At 34.3% G+C, this 10,065-nt stretch overlaps 1 long non-coding RNA gene across 1 annotated transcript; it reads right to left on the reverse strand.

Annotated features, from left to right (window-relative positions):
• Positions 1-6,025: 6,025 nt before the first annotated feature.
• LOC128244781 (uncharacterized) lies at positions 6,026-9,771 on the reverse strand. Its single transcript, XR_008262989.1, has 5 exons — positions 9,710-9,771; positions 8,873-8,994; positions 8,024-8,118; positions 7,672-7,803; positions 6,026-7,492 (listed from the first exon to the last, which is right to left on the reverse strand). It is a non-coding gene; the product is annotated as an uncharacterized LOC128244781 (long non-coding RNA).
• Positions 9,772-10,065: the final 294 nt, after the last annotated feature.

Here is a 10,065-nt window from a genome sequence, read left to right on the forward strand (position 1 = left end):
CAGAAACATGGAATCAAAGAAATTGGCCGATAACTAGCGGGGTCGGATTTATCCTTACCCTTTCCCTTGTAGACGGGGATGAGGACACTCGTCTGCCACGATAACGGGACGCGCTCGTTCGCGATAATGCTATTGAACAGTAAGGTCAATCCCGAAATGAACTCAGTGCCTGAATTAATTGCGTGTTCATTTAGTACGTTGTCTAAACCTGGGCTTTTTCTTCGTGCAAGGATTTTTATGATGTTATTCACCTCTGTGAATGTAATTTATTTAGTAATAGTGTTCGTGACATACGTATCTTCTTGCAAATAGTCATTTAATTCGAATTGTTACCTAGAATCTAGATTATCAGCCGATGTCATCGCACTAAATACTTTCGAGAAATGGTGTTTGAATCCCTCAGCGACCTCTTCATGTTTGTAAGAATGGTTATCTACGGAAATACAATTACATATATATTTTGAAATTTTTACCACTTCTTTCCAAAATGTTCTGTGATCCAATCCAGCGGATTTATCAAGGTCATCAAACACTTGTTTTCGTACGTATCACGATGTTGTCGCTGTGTAAGCCGGAATTCACGCTTGGCGCTTTTTTAGTCCCAAAAAGTCTGCGAATGGACGTCGCGGGGTTTACCTTGATCATACCATTCTTTCTTTGCACGCCGGGCATGCGCATAGGAATGCTTTACCTCCGCAGACCAGCATGGTTTTACGTGCTCGTTAAAGGTGCTTATAGGAAAGTTTACCGAGGCTGAATGAAGCACACTGACGAGTCTCTCGTTTAACTCGTCCGGATCGCACGTTACTGTACCATTACAGAGTATGTCAATAAAGGTATTGGCTATACATGTTTTGTAATTTACTAAATGAGCGTGCGTGCACTTTGTCCATGATATACACTGTTTTTTAATGATCTTATCGGATTTAGTTATTGACGCTTGCATTTTAAAAGAAGTTTTTATGGGCAGGTGGTCTGACGTAAAGATTTGATCAGGTGACAGAGTTCTGTATGAGCACACGTCATGATTGTTGACTTTTCAAAAATACATGATCGAGTACCGTACGATTAGGAATAAACGTAAAATCAGCGTTGAATTCTTTCACACTTTGAGCAGATTGCAGGTTATTCTGATGCATAAACCGTTTTAGCAATACATATTTAGGTGACATAACACCTTGAGCTATTTGCCCGTTCCAATCGCCTGCTAGAATGACGGTACCTATTCTAGAATAGAATGCGTACATGGCGTCCACATCATTTAAAGTTTCTTTGTACAAATCGAGATCGTTACAGGCAGGCATATAAATACAAAATATATATAGAGGCAGGTGATTATCAATCTTAAGTTCAATTCCGAGAATTCGGCTGTTGTTAATATTGTCTAGTTTTGTTACATACTTGCACAAGTGCTTATTTATCATAATTGCTGTACCAGCTTTCCCGCAACGTAACATACTAAAGGGATCTAATAAATCGTCTATATTCACGTATGAAACATAATTGGTTGTAATAGAATCAAAGAAGTTCAGAGATCTGTGAAGCAGTTTGTGTTCGCTTATAAGTGCTATGTCAACCTTATACGTATCTAAAATAGTGCTTAACGTGTAAACAGATGGCATAATACATCTACAGTTCCAACATGCAATGTTTAAAATCATAATTGTAATTAGTATTATGTTAACACTGATCATGATAATTGCAAGTACATATACGGACTAGATGCGGTCAGTTAATGAACACTATCGAACTAATACTCGTCTCTGGTTGGGTCCCAGTCGTCCTTTTCTTCACGGTCGTACCAATCGTCGTTGGAGCGGCCTCCTGAAGAATGACCTTGGTTTTTGCCATGGTAACGTTGATAGTCGTCGTCATCCCTGATGTAACCATAGCGCCGGACGTCCCTCTTGCGTCTCTCCAAATTCCGGTTATGCTCAAACTCTGCCTTGCTGACCCACTTGCGAAAAACTATTTCTTCCGGCCAAAAGTTCTCGCTTTCGACAACGGATATGTCCTCGGGGTAAATATTTATTCTGGCAGAAGAACCATACTTTCCACGAAAAAGTCTTACTTGTTTGGCATGTACACCGCCCTCCGTGAGGGAGTAGACGACATCATCCTCGATCACGCTAGGATCAATATTCCCGATATGATAGGAGAATGTCTTCTTTCTCCTTACGGCAAAACATCGTTCGGATTGCCTGTGGTTATAGTGATGGGCTTCCGGTTCGCTCGAGTGCCTGTCAGACGTATTTTGAATCATGACAGTACCGGTATGCTTTTTCTTATTGTCTGCTATATTGGGCTGTTGGAGCGTTGCTTCAACGACGGCGCCAGTCTGGGTTTGTTGGTTATGCACCGTGTTCATCGTTGCTGGATTAGCCCCTTCAAGGGTTGATTGCATTTTATTGTTACCACCTAGCGTCAGTCGTGTAGGGTTATCTCCCATGTTGCATTCGTTGACAACTATTTGATTGGGCGGGGAGCTTAGAACCTCGCTGTATGTTCTTATAGGGACTTCATTGAGTCGTTGCGCAGTGTACTCAGGTTTTGGCTTAACAATATGATTTTCGATCGGATGCTCTTTAGCAATTTCACTGTCGTTAGCCACAAAATGTTTGTTAATATTATTTATGCTCGATTCGAGCCTCGATAGATCAGTCTGTAGTGTTTGTAAATGTAAATCAGTATTTTGCCTGGGAAGGCCTGCTCGAACTCTGTTTAACGTTCCATTAAATCTTCTGAAAGCGACGCTTACATTGTTAATATCAGTCTGCAACTGCTGGAGAGTGAATGAGTCACTAGCTTGCTGTCTACCAATTTCCTTAATGTCCAACTGTAGTTGTGATAGAATTTCGTATATTTCCGGCTGGAGGAATTTGTCATTTGAGAGATCGTCGTCAATGACCACAGTTTCGTTCAGACTACTCGCTGTTGAAAACACTTCAACAATGTCACGCGTTCTTTCGCCATTAATGAATGCCTGGATAAAATGTCCACCATTAAGCCAAAGTGTGATGTTTTCTTGACACAAATCAGGTTCAGTATAAGTATACTTTATTCCTGAAATATATGGATTCATTCGGAGTTAAATAAAACATAGCACATACATACCTTAGTGTTAAATAAATGGAACTATTGTTAGGAATTGAACAACATTCCCCTGAAACGTATCTTATAAAACAGATATGTTCCATAGAGTTGGAGATGTTGTTTTCTTTATAAAAAAATAATAAGATGGATGGAATAATGGTTTAATTTCAGCATGTTTACACTTTTACTGTTTTAATTTTTGCTGTTTAACATGTACATTATCTGGAAACAATTTGTAAGTTTGTATCGTTGTAAAATCAAATGATATATAAACACAATCCTGGTTTCTTTAACAATATTAAACACTTTTGAAGTTTTTCTGTGTGGACACTGCAAGCTTCTTCACTGACTCTGTTAAGCACATGGCTCACAGACATAAAACAAAACGTTTCTTTTATTTTCACTGAATGATTTATGTTTCTGAAAAACACTTAAGAACTGCTTAAATTGTCCTTCGATACCATTTGAGCATGTTTCTTCTAGTGAAATCATTATTTACATCAGAATATCGTTAACATCCTTTCAAACAATTTGATGTGTAGAAAACAATTTTATGGGAGACGGGCATGCATAATGGACGCTTGCAAAGCAATAAACCTTAGTTTAAGTCATTCCCTTCAGTAGATATTGCCACCGACGCACGTAACACAGGATTTATTGAAGAATGTCTGCTGGGAACGCATACATTCAGGACAATTTTTAGTTTTAGTGATTTAGCAATATATTTTTATCATGAGAGTATCGAAAGTCTTTAAAGTGGCATGGCAACGATATGTATGGGCTATTGGTGTTGAAAAGTAAAATAAAATCAACTCATGATTGTACCGGATTTTGTCAACATTGAAACGAAATTTGTCAGCATTCATTTATTTGTGTTATGTGAATTGCTAATGCTTTAGAACAAACTATTGTTTGTGTCACTTCTTTTTACTATCAAGCTAAAACAAGCGTTCAATCAGTTACTTATTTCTTTCGTATTGACGTTGTATATAATCATATCAAAGACTAGTTTACTAATTGCAGTTTAAAGTGTGATCTAACCTTCGGTCATAATTGCTCAAAGCAGTCAATACCACATCATCTGTCACAATTAACCATTACATATTGGAATAATGCATCATTTAAAAAATATTGATATTGTATGGCAAAAAGGGGATAAAAATGCTAGATAATCCCACTGTGGTTTGAGGATACTTTTGAATACAAGGACACATATTTCAGAACTATACATGCATAACCATAAACGAACCGTGCGCTTTGATTAAGCCCTAAAACATCGTTAATTTTTGTTTGTATGAAGTGATGAAACGCCAAAGATAACAACCGCTGGGTACTATGTAGATAGTGGAACGACCAGCGTTGTCATAAAAGGAACATACACAATGTTTTGTAAAGTTGTTATCTCCATCAGCTTTGATTGATTGGTATATTACTACCATCTTAGAAATATATTTTCATCGCATCATTGAGCCAGGCATCTTGATGATATTTTGAAAACAAGTTTTAATATTGAGAATGAGTTGCTCGCTTGTTTGCAACCTTAATTGCACGGAGGTTAACCTCACACATAAGAGAGGTGTACATTTCAACACAAAACATATGTAATAAGAAAAGCGTGTTTAAAGATGAAACCAAATTATAATTATTCTAAAGAATAACGGCCTTAAACAATGTAAAGGCCAAACAGTTCTAAATTCGTATTACATATCAATGATCAGGGAAATATGTAAGTTTATGCGTTGTCACTTGTTCCCGTTAATGGAAGGTCACTAGCTTTAAGAAGGGTCTACATTTTAGAATGTACTTGCTAATTACGTTATTTTCATATTCGATCAATTTTTAAATTCCTAGATAAATAATATTCTAATTGATTTTAACTCAGCTTGTAGTTTTAAGTTATTGTTTATGTGCACATTTTAACGAGTAACATTATATAATAAAAATGCAGGCTTCTTTTACTAATATTTCAATGACATGGAAATTTGGCAATGGTAACATAGATAAGTGTGCGCATTTTACTATTCTTCCCTTTCCAGTCTCAATGGACCGTTTTATTGCCATGCAATTGTTTCTGCCTGCTTTTCCCTGACCTGATTGGAGATTTACATCTCCATTTCCGGGCGCCAGACTATCCATTAAAGCGACAAAGTAAATCGAAAGAAACTACTTTAAATAATCGACAAGGCCGCATTACCAGTTTAGCCCAGACAAAAGTTGAATAATAAAACCGACCATGATAAATGCTTTTGTTTAATAGTAGAACTGGTATATGATACACAATATACGATCAAGAAGCTGAAGGCGTTTCTTATTAGTCTGCAAATGTTTAAACATAAGAAACGTACTCATCCTCAATGTTGCATTATATTTTATTGATATTTTAATTCTACAAGTGACCATTGTTATTTACTATAAAATTTTGCTGTTACCAGTTTTCCCTATCAATAAAAGCATTTAGTTATATTAAAACATTTGCAATTCAAATATCAATTCTATTAGTATGGAGTATACGGATTTGTTTGTAAATTTATGTTATAAGAACGTAAGTACATGGTAAAAGCATTGTTTGGAAAAAGTTCTATATCATTTATACTAGTATGGAGAAGCTTCATTACATGTTTACTTAATAATCAGTATGCTTTACAACCGATGATCGTTAAAAACAGAGAAGGAAAAAACAAAAACATCGTGGTGAAATAAACGGATGCTACATATTGTTGCGAGTTGCAGATTTGTTGTTATATATATATATGTGTGACCAGTCACGGGATTTTTGGCCCGAAACCACTTATTGGGCGAAAATGAGATATGAGTAATAAGTACAATTCTTTAGGATAAAAATACTGAAAAGAAAATTCAAAAATTCTTATTTTTAACGGAATTATGACAAAAACTAGAAGGGCACTTGGTTAAGAAACAGCTGGAAATTCGGTAAAGTTCAAGAATTTATCGAAACATTTGTATTCACAGATGCAATAAATATTCATCACTACAATATACACAATTCCCACATTATAACGACAACAATATATTTTCAAAACCATTCTCAATTATTATTGAGAAAATAAATGAAAATTAATTGGTTACCATGGCAACCATTATTGAAAAAGGCGTTTTTGGGTTAAATTTGCATTTAAATATACAATAAATGCCATATGAAGCATTCAATAATAATTGATTTGTTAATTGATATCCTCAAACCTTACTGTGCATGGTGTTTGTATTTGACATTCCAAAAAAAATCCGAATAAATAAAAACTGTTCGCCAAGTACCGTAGTTTATTGGCAATTTTTCACAATAAATTGACATTAGGTTGGAACTGGCACCTAATACAAACCAATGTATATCTAGAAGTTAAAGTATGTTACCACTTTAATTTACTATAATTTATCTTATTTGAATGGTATTTAAGGGTTTGTTTTTTTATCCTGGTTACCATGGCAACAGGCCACAAACATGATTATAATCACACCAACATTACCAATTTAACTCAAATGTGATTTTTTGTATAGTCATTCATTGCTCAAAAACATGAAATGGTAGTATATATACTCTTAATTTAATAAACATAACAATCCTACACAATTTACACTATTGTAAAATTAGATCAGTTAATAAATGGGCACATTTACATTTTACAAAAATGAAAACAATTTGTTTAACATACTAACTACTAAGCATGTACACGTAATAATGTAGTTTAAAGAGGTATGGTATTGGTCACATAGTACATGACAAATAATATTTTCGATGCTTATTCATGGGTAAAAGTTAAAGCTGAAAATGTTTATAGGGTTCAGGAAGGTTTTAAAAATAAAGATATTGAAGAAAAACTAAAAGGTTTCTAAGGTACATTTTATCAGGCTGTGAAGTAACTAATATTGACAAACAATACTATAAATGTCTTCAATTCAAGCATTTATAGGCTCTAACTGCCAGATTGTTTTTATTAATTTTGTATTAATAATAATCATATAGTGGTCTCCATTATGGCAGAGGGGCTCTAAAAACAAAAGACAGGGTGTAGCACCCTTCTATCAATCATTTGCTAAAACCACAGTTTTTCACTCAAAATCACTGGTAGCTTCATTTCACATGAACATGTTTCTATTGAATAAATAATTGTCAATAAAAAAATTGATACACGTTTCCATCAGCTCAGTAACGGGCTCATTCTCAAATCTTATATTTAGTTTATAAAGATCACATATCAGTATATTAGTGTTTTCACTTATTTAAAGGATCAAAGCCTTTTTGCATTAAGTTCTTTTAGTTGGATGCGTTCAGGGTAATCTCCATGGAAAAGCCATTGTTGTGGGCTTGTCAAGTTGAACTTCAATCTCACTGTCCTTGGCATGCTCTCTCATGAATTCACTCACTGGTTTGTCAGCTGAAGTTCTGCAAAAAATGTTCATATATGTACATTACTTAGTGTTCGGAGTTAATTATGCAAATTAACTTGAACATCAAAATTCACATCTGAATACAATGGACAAAATATCTAATATTGTTTTTGACTTATGTTAATAGATATACATACACAGGCAGTGATACAGTCTATATTACTTTTGTTATACCTGAAGTGATGATATCTCCTCAATTTTGAACTGGACTTCAGGGGTCACTTGGTGTACTCCAACCAGTCAAAGAATATAACCAGTTTGCCAAGGTCATCAATCCACAAAGGATGTGTGCTACCTCCATTTGGTCTAAATAAATAAACATGTTGTTTATATTATGATATAATACCTATTGTATTAACACAAGCTTTCTTTTACATAATAAGGTATTATAACCAACTTCAGTGTTTAAATAAAGTACCGAACGTCAATATTTGTATACACAAAATCCTTTAATTTGGCTTTAAATCAACATTTAAAGCACCAAAATTAAAAACAAAACAAAAACAACAACATTCTTACAACTTACCTTCCACAAACCAAATCTCACACATGACTGAACTTTATTACACCCCGCTTCCATTTAAGTAATGCTATGTCTCTCCCTTCAGAATACATCAGACCCTTAAACATAGAATTACATACAATTTATTGAACTGATAGCCTTCAATCCATGACATTTAGAGAAGTAAGAGAACAGATTTAAGCCCAAATATTTTTATAAGACTAATGAATATTTTGAGATTTCTGATTAGTTGTATTGAAAAAATAATAAATGTTACATAGTTTTGTTATTCTAATGGTCCACAAGGGAGTATCACGTGATCAATATAGTACATTGGCCGTACAAGATGGCGAAATATTCGACCGCATCAACACATAAACTTGGCGTTTACGGATGGTAAATATTAAGGAAAGATCTTTAGAATAGGCGCAGAGTACCCGCATTTTAACACAGTTCACTCGCGTGTGTTTTGTTTTTCGAAGGTTTGCTTAGTTTAAGCCTGAAACTCGATACAAATTTTATTTATGTGAGTACATTGTCCGTATCAGTCTGATTTCCGTGTGTTTTAGCGCAAAAAGCAGGAGTATGAAACAAAAGTCTACAAAATATTGATTAAATTTGCAAATATTTACTTATAAACACACTTTGAAATAGAAAAGATATATATTTATTTACACTTTCATTTTATGTTCAAGTAAGAACTATGAATAAAGGTGATATAAAATATTTAAACAAGAGCGCCGCAGAGCAAATGTGAGCGCTTCTCTGTTTTTTCAGTGAATTTACAAAATATAAAGGCTTTCCATTTCCCCTATAATAATTTAGTCAAATGGCAAAATTGTATTAACCACTCAATTTATAAATAAATTTTACCATATGATTTACAGAACACTTCAAAGCAGGGCACTCTTGCTGTGCCTAGTATGGGTAGAAGACCTGCTCGACATAGTCAAAGCTGTAATGGATTGTTGTTCTATGTACAGCAGGTGCTTGACCTGAAATTCACATTTGATCATAATGTTCTAAAAATATGTATATACAGAAATACAAATCTTTAACTGTTAATAGTTGGGGTGATGCCTCGGCAGATCAACATGTACACAATATTGCATGCCAAAGAAATTTCCTGTTAATCTGAATGTCATGCATACTCAAAAAGCAGCTTGCAGCTACAGTCATTAATATTGGTCCTGGCTTTTAGAGTATTGTGCTCTAATTCTATATAAACATTTCCCCCATCTGCATTAGTCTACTATTTTCATAATCATCATGATCATCTTCATCATAACATAAATTTATTTCAATGTACCTGAACCTCATGAGATGGTATGTTATGCACATAAATCAACATTGCAAAAACAAGTTCATCTACAACTTGAAATTCATCAACATAGCTAAAAATACAGTTAAACTGCAACTCAAAATTAATTCGTAAAATCCATCAATAATTGTATTGATAGTTGGCCGCGGTAAGATGATGAAAAATTGATTATGTCCCTTTTCAGTCATCATAAGTATGCAAAAAGAGAATATCTGCTGGATTTTGATTTGTTTACATTTTAAATGTCAGACTTTCAAATTTCACTTCCGCTTTCTTTTCCTGCGATCAATTTCCATCCATTTGACCGAATTTAGAATATATTGCATTACATTAAAGATATACACATTTTTAAAATTATATGCTTAAAAAATGAAAATAATTCTACTTACCAACAACTTCCTAATTTGATGTAAATGCCTTTGGTTCAGCTTGACCTACATCCTCAAATTTGGGCTAAAAAATAGATCATGAAAACTACGGGAGACAACACCAAAAGTAATAAACAATACGAAAGAAAGTGGTTAAAAAACACTATTTCTATGAACATTACATTTTAAAGAATATATTTGACTGAACAATCTAGGGTGACAATTTGTTTAATGGATGTTTTTACGATAAAAACTTCATTACTTTCTTATTTTTTACGCTTCAACTATGAGCACGTTTTTCTCGAAATCGAGGCTATCGGTTTCGGGCCAACAATCTCATGACGCGTCACACACACACACACACACACACACACACA

Source organism: Mya arenaria, chromosome 8 (assembly GCF_026914265.1).
Source record: "Mya arenaria isolate MELC-2E11 chromosome 8, ASM2691426v1".
Lineage (NCBI taxonomy): Eukaryota > Metazoa > Mollusca > Bivalvia > Myida > Myidae > Mya > Mya arenaria.